Below are 13,980 nucleotides of genomic sequence, written 5' to 3'. Positions count from 1 at the left end.
AAACGTTAACTCTAATTTCTCTTCACAGCTGTTCAACAAGGTTCCCCTTGGAAGACTGTTTAGCAAGGTTAGATCTCATGGAATACAGGGAGAACTAGCCATTTGGATACAGAACTAGCTCAAAGGTAGAAGACAGAGGGTGGTGGTGGAAGGTTGTTTTTCAGACTGGAGGCCTGTGACCAGTGGAGTGCGACAAGGATCGGTGCTGGGTCCTCTACTTTTCGTCATTTATATAAATGATTTGAATGTGAGCATAAGCGGTATAGTTAGTAAGTTTGCAAATGACACCAAATTTGGAGGTGTAGTGGACAGCGAAGAAGGTTACCTTAGATTACAATACGATCTTGATCAGATGGGCCAATGGGCTGAGAAGTGGCAGATGGAGTTTAATTCAGATAAATGCAAGGTGCTGCATTTTGGGAAAGCAAATCTTAGCAGGACTTATACACTTAATGGAAAGGTCCTAGGGATTGTTGCTAAACTAAGAGACCTTGGAGTGCAGGTTCATAGCTCCTTGAAAGTGGAGTCACAGGTAGATAGGATAGTGAAGAAGTGGTATGCTTTCCTTTATTGGTCAGAGTATTGAGTACAGGAGTTGGGAGGTCATGTTGCGGCAGTACAGGATATTGGTTAGGCCACTGTTGGAATATTGCATGCAATTCTGGTTTCCTTCCTATCGGAAAGATGTTGTGAAACTTGAAAGGGTTCAGAAAAGATTTACAAGGATGTTGCCAGGGTTGGAGGATTTGAGCTACAGGGAGAGGCTGAACAGGCTAGGGCTGTTTTTCTTGGAGCATCAGAGGCTGAGGGGTGACCTTATAGAGGTTTACAAAATTATGTGAGGCATGGTTAGGATAAATAGACAAAGTCTTTTCTCTGGGGTGGGAGAGTCCAGAACTAGAGGGCATAGGTTTAGAGTGAGAGGGGAAAGATATAAAAGAGACCTAAGGGGCAACGTTTTCACACAGAGGATGGTACGTGTATAGAATGAGCTGCCAGAGGAAGTGGTGGAGGCTGGTACAATTGCAACATTTAAGAGGCATCTGGATGGGTATTTGAATAGGAAGGGTTTGGAGGGATATGGTCTGGGTGCTGGCAGGTGGGACTAGATTGTGTTGGGATATCTGGTCGGCATGGAGAGATTGGACCGAAGGGTCTGTTTCCATGCTGTACATCTCTATGACTCTATGTTGCCAGACCTGCTGCGCTTTTCCAGATATTTCTGTTTTCATTACAGACCAGTGAGCCTGACGTCAGTGGTGGGTAAATTGTTGGAGGGGAGTCTGAGGGACAGGGTTCACATGCATTTGGAAAGGCAAGAATGGATTAGGGATAGTCAACAAGGCTTTGTTGTGGGAGATCATATCTTACTAACTTGATTGCGTCTTTTAAAGAAGTGACAAAGAAGATTAAAAACAGAACGGTGGTTGTGATCTGTATGGACTTCCGGATGGCATTTAACAAGATTCCTCATGGTGGACTGGTTAGCAATGTTAGATCACATGGAATCCAGGGAGAACTAGCCAATAGGATAAAAAACATTTGAAGGTAGGAGACAGAGGATGGTGGAGGGCTGTTTTTCAGACTGAAGACCTGTGACCAGTAATGTGCTACAAGATTCAGTGCTGGGAATAATGCTTTTCTTCATTTATGTAAACGATTTGGATGTCAGCATAGGAGATATGTTTAGTAAGTTTGCAGATGACACCAAAATTGGTGGTGTAGTGGTCAGTGAAGAATGTCCCTCAGAGTACAATAGAACCATGATCAGATGGGCCAATGGGCCAAGGAGGTGTAGATGGAGTTTAATTTAGATAAATATGAGGTGTTGCATTTTGGTAAGGCAAACCAGGGCAGGACTGAAACAGTTAATGGTCAAGCCCTGGCAAACAAATAGACCTAGGGGTGCAAGTCCATAGTTTGTTGAAAGTGAAGTCACAGCTAAACAGGATAGTGATGATGGCGTTTGGCACACTTGCCAGTGCGTTGAATATAGGAGCTAGAACATTGTGTTGCAGTTGTACAGGACGTTGGTTAAAATATTGCATGCAATTTTGATCTCCCTGCTATCGGAAAGATGCTGTTAAACTTGAAAAGGTTGAGAAAAGATTTACAAGGATATTGCCGGGATTGTTTGGTTTGAGCTACAGGGAAAGATTGAATAGGTTGGAGCTGTTTTCCCTGGAGCTTGGAAGCTGAGAAGTGACCTTAAAGAAGTTTATAATATCATGAAGGGCATAGATAGGGTCTTTTTCCCAAGGTAGGAGAATCCAAAACTAGATGGCATAGGTTTAACGTGAGAGGGGGAGAAAGAGACCTAAGAGGTGGAGGAAGAGGTGAAGACTGGTACAATTACAACATTTAAAAGACATCTGGATGGGTACATGAATAGGAAGGGTTTAGAGGGATATGGGCCAGATGCTGCCAAAGAACTAGTTTAAGACATCCACTTGTACTATCAAGTTGGACTGAAGGGTCTGTTTCCATGCTGTATATCTCTTTGACTCTGTTATTTACCTGGAGCTGGGGAGAGTGACAGCCTGGGGAAAATCCAATGCAAGGCTGGGGACATGAATTTATGGCAGTCCCACATTGTAATGGTTTTCCCTTCTACTTCTTGCCTATCAGTTGGGTAAATTGACAATCTGGTTGACACCAGCCAGAAAAATCTTTAGCAACAGGAGGCTGAAGCTTCAGTCCCTTGGTGTGGTTTCCCAGCAATTGGAAGGGACAATAATATCAGATTGGGTTTTATGTGGGAAGGGAGATCCTGTTCACAGCAACTAGAGAAAAGCCACAAATGACAGAAGCATTTTAGTGAGTTTTGAGAAGATTTGTAGCTCAAGTTGAGGTTTTGGATGTAGATTTGCTCGATGAGTTGGAAGATTCATTTTCAGGCGTTATGTCACCCTACTAGGTAACATCTTCAGTGGGCCTCAGGTGAAGCACTGCTGAAAATTCCTGCTTTCTATTTATATGTTTGGGTTTCTTTGGGTTAGTGATGTCATTTCCAGTGGTGAAGTCATTTCCTGTCCTTTTCTCAGGGGGTTGTAGATGGGGTCTAAGTCGATGGGGTCTCACAACAAACACATCAAGTTGGACATATAAATAGAAAGCAGGAATTTTCAGCAGTGCTTTGCCTGAGGCCCACTGAAGATATTACCTAGTAGGGTGACAAAACATCTGGATGTGAATCTTTCAGCTCAGTGAGCAAACCTACATCTAAGACAGAAGCATGAGGATACTCCTGCTCATTCTGATCCATGTGAAGTTTACAAGAAGCGTATATTTTCTGGAGCCAGCAGCTTATACCACTATTTTGTTTGGGAGACCTGCTTTAAACCATGTTGGTTTAAAGCAGTGTTCCAGGTACTGCAGGAGCCTGATTTAAATAAGTAAATTTTTCTTCTCCATCTACTGCAGGGTTCACTATGAAGCTAGAGGTAGGTGCATATGCATGCGACTGGGGTCGCAGTAAGGCCATAGATATATGAGCAGAAATAGACCATTCAGCCCACTGAATCTGCTCTGCCATTCAGAGAGATCATGGCTGATCTGATAATCATCATCTCCACTTTTATGCTTTTTGTCCCTAATCCTTCATTTGCCTACTGATTAAGAATCTGCCTGTCTCAGCCTTGAATATAGTTAATGACCCAGCCTCAACAGTTCTCTTTGATAAAGAATTCAACAGATTCACAACCCTCTGAAGGAAGATATTCCTCCTCGTCTGTCTTAATCCCAGAATAAAGGGTGGTACATTTATGCCATTTGGCCCTTGATTCTTCCACAAGGGGCAACATCCTTTTCATGTGTGTTTAATATAAGCCACCAACCTTCTCCCGTATGCCACAGATATTTCATGTTGTGCGTGAAATTACATCAAGATAATAAGTCTGGCAAACCAGTGTAAAAAGGTATTTATCTGAGCATTCTCCATGGTATATAAAACAAATTCCCTGCCCTATCATGTGAGAATTACTCCGTACACCTAATCCATATGGATATTTTGTATATGTGAATGTAGACTTTTGGGATTATTCCATTTTTATATGTATACACACACAAAACAAAAGATATTCAAAGTATCCTGGTCTTCTAATTATAATGGTTATGTACTGGCTGTCCCTTGGGTGACACTGCTTCTGTAGGGTATTTGCTGCTGTGGCAAAAGTTGCTGCTGATCAGATGCATTTGTTGGGGAAATGGTTGACCTCTGGGACTGGTGATCATTCAGTTCCTTATTCAGTTGGTGAAATTAAATCTTCCTCATCAGCTGTTAGTTATGAAAGAGTATTTTCTCTGCTTGCACATTGATTTCTGCAGTTTCAACAATAGATCAGATTGTTCACTTTCACTATCTATGAGTGAGATGACAACACAGGTCGTTTGTGGCTTGACTTTTGTTGAGTGAAATATTTGCACACTCCAGCTTTCCACCTTTCACTTGGCAGTTTTATCATTGTGGAATTTGGTTTTCTGTCATTTAGTTTTGAGACTCCATCACTCACTCCTGTTACCATTTCTAGTTTCAGTGACTTTCTTTTAAATGTTGGAAAAGTAGTCTGGGTGCAACACAATTGGACAACATTTACACCTTCTATAGATGATTATTTGATTTCTTTGCACACGTCAGTGCTGAATTATTTTGATTCACTTGGCAATTTTCAGCACAGCCTCAACCTCTCCATTTAACAGGAGGTAGTGGGGAGATATGTAGTGATGAATTTCCCAATCCATTGCAAAGTTCCTGAATTCTTCACTCAAAAACTGAGGGTAGGTGTTGCTCATTAGGAAAAAGAAGGATCTCTGGGTATCTCCACTACAAACCTTCCCCGAGCCTGAAAAATAGCTATTGACCATTACTCTCTGTTTCCTGTCACTCGTCCAATTTTCTATCGATGGTGATACTGTCTGTGTTATTCTTATCTAAGGCAAAGTTAAAAAGTTGTTTAAATGGTCTGAAGTGTGTTTGAAAAATGAAAATGTCAGGGATTTTGTAACATTCTAAGACAATCAGATTATCCGTGACTTTCACAGGCCTTCAGCTCTTACGCAGGTCCTGTGTGCTCTGCAAGGCAGCATGGGTTGATGTGAATTTCTAGTGCATTACTTTTAATAGTCTGTTCCCAATACATATTGACAAAAACTTTTAAAAGAAAGCTTCAAAGAAGTGAATGTGCAGTTGAATTACTGAGATAGACATTGAATCTAATGTTATATCACACTTTTTGAATAGGTTTTAACAAAAGCCTTGACACTTGGATACCATCACCTGTAGGCTTGTGTGATGACTTCTTCACATTATTGAAATTTCAATGATCAGAATGATACTGCTTTCTTGACAGCACTAGACACAGACATCAACAAAGGACGGTCCTATAAAATGATCAATTACATGTGTGGAGATACAGTGGCTTCTGCGTGATTCAGGGTAAGCATTGAAAACATGGCTCATACCACCACTGCTGATGCACAGAATAATATAATATTACTAACACAGCAACATACCAAATGGTGGACAAGACAGTGCAGCATTGAAGTCACACTTCTGCCACTTAAGGCAGGTCAGGTGGCAACTTACTGTACTCACCTGTGACAGTGACCAAGATTGTAGTTACCTGCTGTGCATTGCACAGTTTTGCAATCCATGAAGTACTCACCCTTGATCCAGGAGAGAAAACAGTATAGCAAATGAACAAAATAAATGAACATCACTTGGAGCCTGATGCAGATATGCCTCTTGAGAATGTGGGGCAGATCAAGAATCTGTCACTGCCAGGGAAGCAAAGGATCACCTGGTTATGACCACTTTTGTTCGTTAAATCTATCAGACTGTTGTATCTCCCACCCTCCCAGAAAGATAAGGAAAGTTGATAAATATATAAGCAAATTACTATTATTTACAAAAAGAACAGTTTTCACAGGTTATAGTGTGATCTTTTGATGAATTTGAAGTGTTTATTTGTAATTATTTGATGGTATTGTTGCTGAATAAAAATATTTATTAGACTGTAACAAATAATAACATATCTTTGCACTAACATTTCAATTGTCATGACGTAAAGAAAGCGCTGCAAAATTATTTTAAACCAACAGCAGATAACGTATAAAAGCAAACGGAAGTGATGTGACACAGTGCAGAGCAAGATTTTGAAGTATTTCTTAATAAGTAGTGCTTCAAGAAAGTGAACAATGAAACTAAAAATTACTGCACTGTATGTGCAGTGAAAGATGCATTTCAACATCAAAGATAATATGAAAATAAGTACAATATCCCCCATGTAAAAATAACCATGCAGGGGATCTGTTGCAGGAGGATTATGATGGGGGAATGTGGCTGATATGGCTCCTCATTCCTTCCTTGTCTTCCCCTTCTTTGTGAGGAGCTGTCCTCAGTCTTGAATGCAAGCTTGGCACCAGACATCCCTGCTCTGTGCTGCAGCTGGTCAGTGACTGCAAGAGGTTGTTCTGACCAGCTGCTGCAATCCCAGCAGGAATCTATTTCTGGACTTAGTACGAAAGCTGCCTTGGAAATGGAGTTATGCTCCATAAACTGGCTCAGAAACTGATACTGCTGCCTATTACTTTGTTCAAATAATCCTGCCAGAATTTGGATGGACTGCACCAGATCCATTCACATCATTAACAGATTTCAGAAATGAGGCTGAAAGGTCCACAGCCTTTTCCACATTCTGTAAGTGTGATACATGAGGAATTAGAATTCCTACAGTGTGGAAACAGGCCCTTCAGCCCACACCGCCCCTCCAAAGAGTATCCCACCTTAAGCCATTACCCCACATTTTCCCTGACTAATGCACCTAACCTAGACATCCCTGAATACTGTGGACAATTTAGCACGACCAATTCACCCAACTTGTACATCTTTGAACCGTGGGAGGAAACTGGAACACCTGGAGGAAGCCCATGCAGACACATGGAGAATGTGCAAACTTCACATGGACAGTCACCCGACGCTAGAATTGAACCCGGATCCCTGGCACTATGAGGCAGCAGTGCTAACCACTGAGTCACTGTGCCACCCATCCTATGCTGCATTATCCTGAAGACCCTCATTATTGGCTCTCGCGGAGATGCTGATATTGTGCTGCCTAGTGTAATAAAAATCAACGTTTCGGACAAAAACCCTTGATAAGGAATCCTGAAACGTCGATTTTCCTGCATACAAAGAACAAATTAAATTAGAAGATAATCATTTAAAAACCTTACCCTTTACAAATTAATGTGAAGAGCCAATTAAGTTAGCAATAATATTGTGACATTTGTCTTTAATTATTATGATATACATACCTTGTCATTAAAATCACTAAGCTCGAAAAAGTGACATTTAATAGTTAAACTTTAACTATTCTCAAATTAGTTAAAGTTTAATCTTTGGAATGAATATTTAAACTATCTTCTTACCTCAGAATCTCTGTCATTCAAATCAGATTATTTACCTAGAGTAGAAATGCTGCCCTCATCGGATGTCCCGTCTTCCAATGACATCATTTGTTGATAGTGTCTTCTGTTCGTAGGCTACAAGAGAAAACCTGAGATGTCATGCAATAAAACCCCTAGGGACCAGAAGAAATGTTCTGCAGGTAAGTTCTTAATTTTTAAAAATCATTCACCTGCTTCTGATGTCACATCAGAAAAGTTGGGGCAAAATGCTTCATTTTCAAATTTTCTGAGAGAGTTGCTAAATTGAAAACTTTGAGGAAATTGATTTTCAAAAAAATCAGAAGTGCATTCTATTAGAATGACAACACCCTTTCAAGGATAATAATCCCTCATTATCTCACCATTTTAAAATATTCTGTATTTTTGTTTTTCCTACCAAAGTAGATAATCTCACATTTTGTTGTTATACACTATCTGCCAAAGTTTTGCCTGTTCACTTAATTCATGTTGTTCTGGAGAGATTATGTTTGCAGCCTCCTTAAAAACTCATACTCCTACTAAGTTTTGTCTCATCTTCAAACTTGGAAATATCACATTTAATCCCCGCATCAAAGTTATTGATACAAATAATGAAAAGCAGGGGTGCCCATGCACCAATCCCTACAGTACTCCAGCTTACACTCTGAAAAGAACCCATTTGTTCCTATTCTATTTTCTGTAAGTAATCAGCTCTCAATCCATACTGGCACATTAACACTAATGCAAGTGCTGCAGTTATGTTTGCTAACCTTGTGTGTGAATTCTCATCAAAATCTAAGCACTTTATAACACATTCACTGACTTTCCCCCTTATCTAATCAGCTAGTTCCATCCCCAACAATTTCCAACAGATTTGTTTAGTATGATTTCACTTTCCATAACTCCATGTTGATAATTTCCAATTTTAACATTATTTTCTAAGAATTCTATTGCATCCTTTATTATTAAGTTTAGCATTTTTCCAATGGCTGTCATCCAGTTAAAAGCTCTGCAGCTCCCCATGTACTTTTGTCCTCCCTTCTTATGAAGTGTTTACATTTGCCACTTTCTAATAAGACCATAAGAGCAGAAATTAGGTGGGTCTGCTCCGCGATTCATTCATGGCTGATTAATTTCTCAACCTCATTCTCCAACTTTCTTCCCATAATGCTTGATACTCAAGAACCTATCTGCAAGAAATGCTCCAAAGTCTATGGAATTTTGAAAGATGACCACTAATCAGCACCAAGCATACACAGGCCCACTGGATGCTTCCCCTTTTCAGAGAGTCTAGAACTAGAGGGCATAGTTTCAGAATAAAGGGGTTCCATTTTAAGATGAGATGAGAAAGAATTTCTCCTCTGAGGATTAAGAATCTTTGGAACACCTTGCCACTGAGAGCAAAATCCTTGTGTATATTTACAGCTGAGAGATTTTTATCGGTCGGGAAATCAAGAATTATGGGGAAAATGCAGAAAATGGGATGTTGGATTAGCCAGAATCACTACACTGTGGAAATAGGCCACTCGGCCTATCAGGTCTGCACTAAACGTCTGAAGGGTATCCCACCCACAGCCTCACATTTCCAATGGCTAATCCACCTCACCTGCATATCCCTGCACACTATTGAGCAATTTAGCGTGGCCAATCCACCTAACTTGCAAACTACGGACTGTGGAAGAAAACCAGAGCAGCCTGCAGATAACCCAGCAGATATGAAGAATGTGCAAACTCCACACAGACTGTCACCCAAGGCTGGAATCAAACCCAGGTCCCTGGTGCTGTCAGGCAGCCGTGCTATCAACAAGCTGTTTGTTTGTTTCAGATCTCCAGTATCCGCAATTCTTTATTGTATTTCAGAATTCCAATACATTCCTGACTTGTGCCTTGTAGGTTGTGGAAAGGCATTAAGAAGATAGAAGGTGAGTAACCTGCTACAAAATTCCGAGTGTCTCTGACTGCTGTCATAGTTATAGTATTTGTATGACTGGTCCATTTCAGTGTTTGGTCAATGGTAACCTGCAAGATGTTAATTGTGGGAGATACAGTGATGCTACAGCTATTGTAAGCCAAATGGCAATCATTAATTCTCATGTTAAAAATGGTCATTGCCTGACTGTTGTGTGGCATGAATGCTACTTGTCATTTATCACTCCAAACTGGATATTGTCCATCTTGCTGTTTTTGTTATCTCCCTTAGCTCTTGCCCAGGCATCTGTTTCTCCTCTTTGGAATTTTTCCTATGATACAAGTTCTCTTTAAATGCAAGTTGTTGCTGAAAGAATTGTCAGATAATTTTATCTTGCAAGTGCTACTTCAAGCATTTAACTGGCTCATAATTGCAATTCATTATAGATTTAGAGGAATAACGCTTAAGGTATCAGACAAAATGTCCAGATTGAAAACAGTAGTATGACATGCAAAGAAACAAAAAGTCATTTTCTGCAAAATTTTGATTACTCATAATTACTTGTGAATTGTAAGCCAAAAGGAATTGGTATACTCTGAATTCTGAGCGCATACATTGTAGAAACGCTGGTGCCAAGTGACTACTACACCATCATAAATCAAGAACACAACAATTTGCCCTTTGTGTGGGTAGATATGATTCAGCAAGTACACGTGACTGGGTGTGTACAGAGATGTGGGAAAAGCGAGTGAATAATTAGTGTTCAAAATGTAAATAGCTTAACATATTCAAATACCTCATGAGCCTGCTCCAGTTAGATCTGAAGCAATTTGACAAATACAGTATAGCCAATAGAAAGGATAATGTCAAGATTTCTGTTGCTATTCAATTTTGATAGTCAACAAGGATGATGGATATGAAAAACAGAAGTAATACTGTAAAGGCATTGGTGTGGTATAAGATTTTCTTCCAAAAATAGATTAAAGCTCATTTTTGGACAAAGTAGAGAAAGATTTAATTTCATTGTGTTGTGCCACTATGAAAGTCTATTCAATTCCCATTGGTTACCCAAGCTCTTCCTGTTGAAGAGCATATGTTCTAAACATCAATTCTCCTGCTCCTTGAATGCTGCCTGACCGGCTATCCTTTTCCAGCACACACTATTCGACTCTTCTCTCCAGCATCTGTAATCCTCACTTTCTCCCAGTTGATTATAACTTGACTATGAAGTCTCATCCAAGGATTTCTACCTTGAAGAGGTTCAACTCCTCTCTCTACAAGGATCTCAGTGAATCTTTCTCTCAGTGCATCACCACCAGCACCACCACCAGCAGCACCACCAACAATCCCTTTGTAGTATCCATATTGTTTCAGGTTTCTTGCCTGGAACCAGCCAGATTAACAAATTCAACTCCATGTCAGGCAAAGAGTCTGCCCACTTTATCATCCCAACCTCACGTATTTTCCTACTACAGAGTGGAAATTGTAAAATGGGGCTTGTAGCAGGTGTTGGGGCAGAGTTGGAGGGTCAATGGTCATGTGGCAGGGTCAGTAAATTTTTGAGTGGGTCAAATCATACAGTGGAGGGTGTCAATCACAGGAAAGAAACCAAGTTAGCTTCAGGACTAGTTAAGGAAACGTATTGCTGCTCCCACTGATCCACAAGCAGTGATGGAAAAGCACTTACCCCTCGACACAATCAATCATTCTCATCTTCATTTGATGCCAGGTATCCCGTTGTATTTAAAATGAAGTTACAATGTGAGGCACACAGCCTTATGAAAGCAGATTGGTCATCTGAACCTTCCCAGCTCCACTACAATCAGGATTGAATGGATTAAAGTTGAGGCTATAATTGAAGTTTGAAACTTTATTTTTTATAATCCCACAAGCATTGGGATGTTAAAAAAAATCAATGTTTCAGTGTCATATCTGAGGGAAAGGTAAAAAGAAGCAAATGGAGACAAAGGTTTGATCGGAATTGTACTGCAATCCAAAATATCTGCAATTCTGCCCACTTCTGCAGTTTCTCAAGTGATCTTTTTATCAATTCACCTAATCATAAATTGGGTCAGAAGAATCAATTTTCACGACAGTGGTCTCATGGTTATCACTTCAGGAGTGAACTCTGAGCAGTGCAACTCCTATTTCTAGGGATTTTATAGGGTTACAGTCTATCATAGGTAATGAAAATAGATTGCTGGGACACACCATGGATTGTGGATACATTGGGGATTGCATCAGCACCCTTTGTAAAGAGCCATAGAAGTAATTTCAGTTTTCTTTGGGGTGGGTACAACTCTTCTCCAACCACCACCACCACTGCTTCCCACCACACCCCCAACCCACTCTCATGTACACCTCTTCCCCATCCTGAACCTTTTTCTTAGAATTTTTAACCACTTATGGAAGGTGAAGAGCATGAAAGATTTGTTGAGCACCCCACTAACACAAACTCCACTGACCTCACAAGTCTTGCTAAACACAGGGGTGGACATTGAAGGCAGGTACATCTCCACCCAGATAATAGGAAATGTCATCCTGTCGATTCCCATGCCTTGTAAAGTCAAATTTATGTCAGCAGCAAATTATCACAGTAAGCAAAATTTTAAGGAGTAGCTTAAAGGAAAGATAAGGATGAGAGAGGCGTACAGAAGTCTTTCTAAATCTTAGGACTTCGATAGCTGAAGACATGATCACAGATGACAGAACAACTCAAGCTGGGGATGCTTAAGAGAACAGAATTAAATGAGTACAGTATCTCGGAGGATTATGATGGTGGGGGAGATTGCAGAGGTGGGGAGCAGCAAAGCCATGTAATGTCTACATCCCTTGTAGGAGCAAAGAAAAGCCCATATAGATCTGCAAATATAGAGGTAGTAGATGAATGTTAAGAACTAGGCAGCAGAGTTTTGCTTTATCACAAGTTTACAGGGGGTAGAAATACCAACCAAAAGTATGCTCAATAGTCATGTTCTCATGATAATAAAGACAAAACAGTTTCAGCAACATATGAGCTGAGGTAGGATGAATTCAAGTAATATTATGGAGTTGAAAACAGACAATCTTAAGCTCATCCCAGGGTTAAATGGTCTGTTGCCAAGGAAAGATAGGGTTGGTAGTTGTGGAATGGAGTTTGGACTGATGGCAAAACAACTATAGCTTCAGCCTTTCCAAAACATAATTGGAAAAAAATATTATCCTATTGGGCACTGGATCAATAGTCTGACAATTTAGAGGGAGTGAAGGAATTGTGAGAGATGATGGTGAGATATAGCTGAGTGCTGTTGGTGTACGTGTGAAAACTAACATCATGCTTTTGAATGAATTTGCTGAGGCACAGCATATAAATGCAAACATACAGGTCCTTGTGGCTCAGTGGAGTTAACAGTGCGATTGCAAGTGATTAACTGGCAAATCATAGATAAGAATGGAACTAGGTGAGTGGACTCCCACTTTGTTGGATGACAGAAGAGAGAATCGTAACATTGTACGGTCAACCATTTGAAAGCCTACAGATTGAGAAAAACAAGAGGGATAGTCTTCTTTTGTCATTTGTGACTTAGAGTCATTTAATACTGAGAAATGGGATGATTGGAGTGACTCAAGCATGAAGCCTGATGAAAGATGACAAAAAGTTTCAGTGGTCACAAAGGCTCTGGAGGGGAATGGGAGATAGAAGGTGGGATGATAGTTCCCAAGGTTGGGTGAGTTCAAGGAATTTGTTTGAGGAGGCTGTGATAATGGTTGATTTAAATGCGATTCAAATTACAGCTCAAATTGAGAAACTATGTAGTATTTCTAGATCCTCCTCCTAATTACAAATGCTTCAATATCATAAAACTACCCTCAAATCTGATGCTTCATTGTGCCTGATATTAACAGAACAATCCTCTTTTTAAACAAAAGCTCGCGTTTGCTCAGCCCCGCACTGCAACACCGACCCGACAGAGCTAGAACCTGTCTCATTGACTTTACAGTGAATAAAAACACAGTAAAGGGGTTAGAAACCCAAAAAAATTGATTCAGCTTTGTGCTTGCAGCTGGAAAATGCTGAGAAAAGGAGGAAGCTCACCTGGGGCCAGGGCCACAATCCAACCTACTGAGGCAGTGGGCTGAGGAGCTGGCCAAATCTCACGAGGTCCTGGGGAAGCAGATCGAGGAAAAAAAATCGAAGAGAAACTGGCTCCTGTATCTGCTACGCTGCAAGACCTGGGAAAAAGGACTGATGAGCTTGAGCACTGGGCTGCAGGGGTAGAGGCAGAGACTGATTCCTCCAAGGATTGGATTGAAGCTCTGGAAACACAGAGCCATGGTCTATTGGATCTGGTAGACAATCTCAGGCAGAAGAAAGAACCTGCACATTGTTGGCATACCGGAAGGGATAGAAGGTGAGTAGCCAGTGGAGTTCTTCAAAGTTGTCAACTTCCTTGATTTGGAGGTTGAGAAGGGAAGGATAACTGTTGAAAGAGCCCACCAGATCGTGACACAAAAGCCAGATGGGGATCAGCGCCCACACCCTGTCCTGGTGAGATTTCATCATAATAAAGACAAGCAGAAAGTCATGGAAGCCTCTGGATCCTAAGGGATGGATCAGAGGTATATGTGGCTCCAGGGTCATGTTTTTTCAAGACTTCTCAGCGGCAGTG

The 13,980-nt window shown here is 40.7% G+C and overlaps 1 long non-coding RNA gene across 1 annotated transcript; it reads left to right on the top strand.

The window, feature by feature from the left end:
• The first annotated feature begins 5,357 nt into the window (after positions 1-5,357).
• On the top strand, positions 5,358-9,342 carry LOC122558305. The gene is made up of 3 exons (XR_006314097.1): positions 5,358-5,434; positions 7,539-7,604; positions 9,283-9,342. It is a non-coding gene; the product is annotated as an uncharacterized LOC122558305 (long non-coding RNA).
• The last annotated feature ends 4,638 nt before the right edge of the window (positions 9,343-13,980 follow it).

The sequence above is a fragment of the Chiloscyllium plagiosum genome, chromosome 17, assembly GCF_004010195.1.
Source record: "Chiloscyllium plagiosum isolate BGI_BamShark_2017 chromosome 17, ASM401019v2, whole genome shotgun sequence".
NCBI lineage: Eukaryota > Metazoa > Chordata > Chondrichthyes > Orectolobiformes > Hemiscylliidae > Chiloscyllium > Chiloscyllium plagiosum.
The sequence above is the reverse complement of the archived record's forward strand: the minus strand, read 5'-3'. Positions and strand labels throughout refer to the sequence as shown.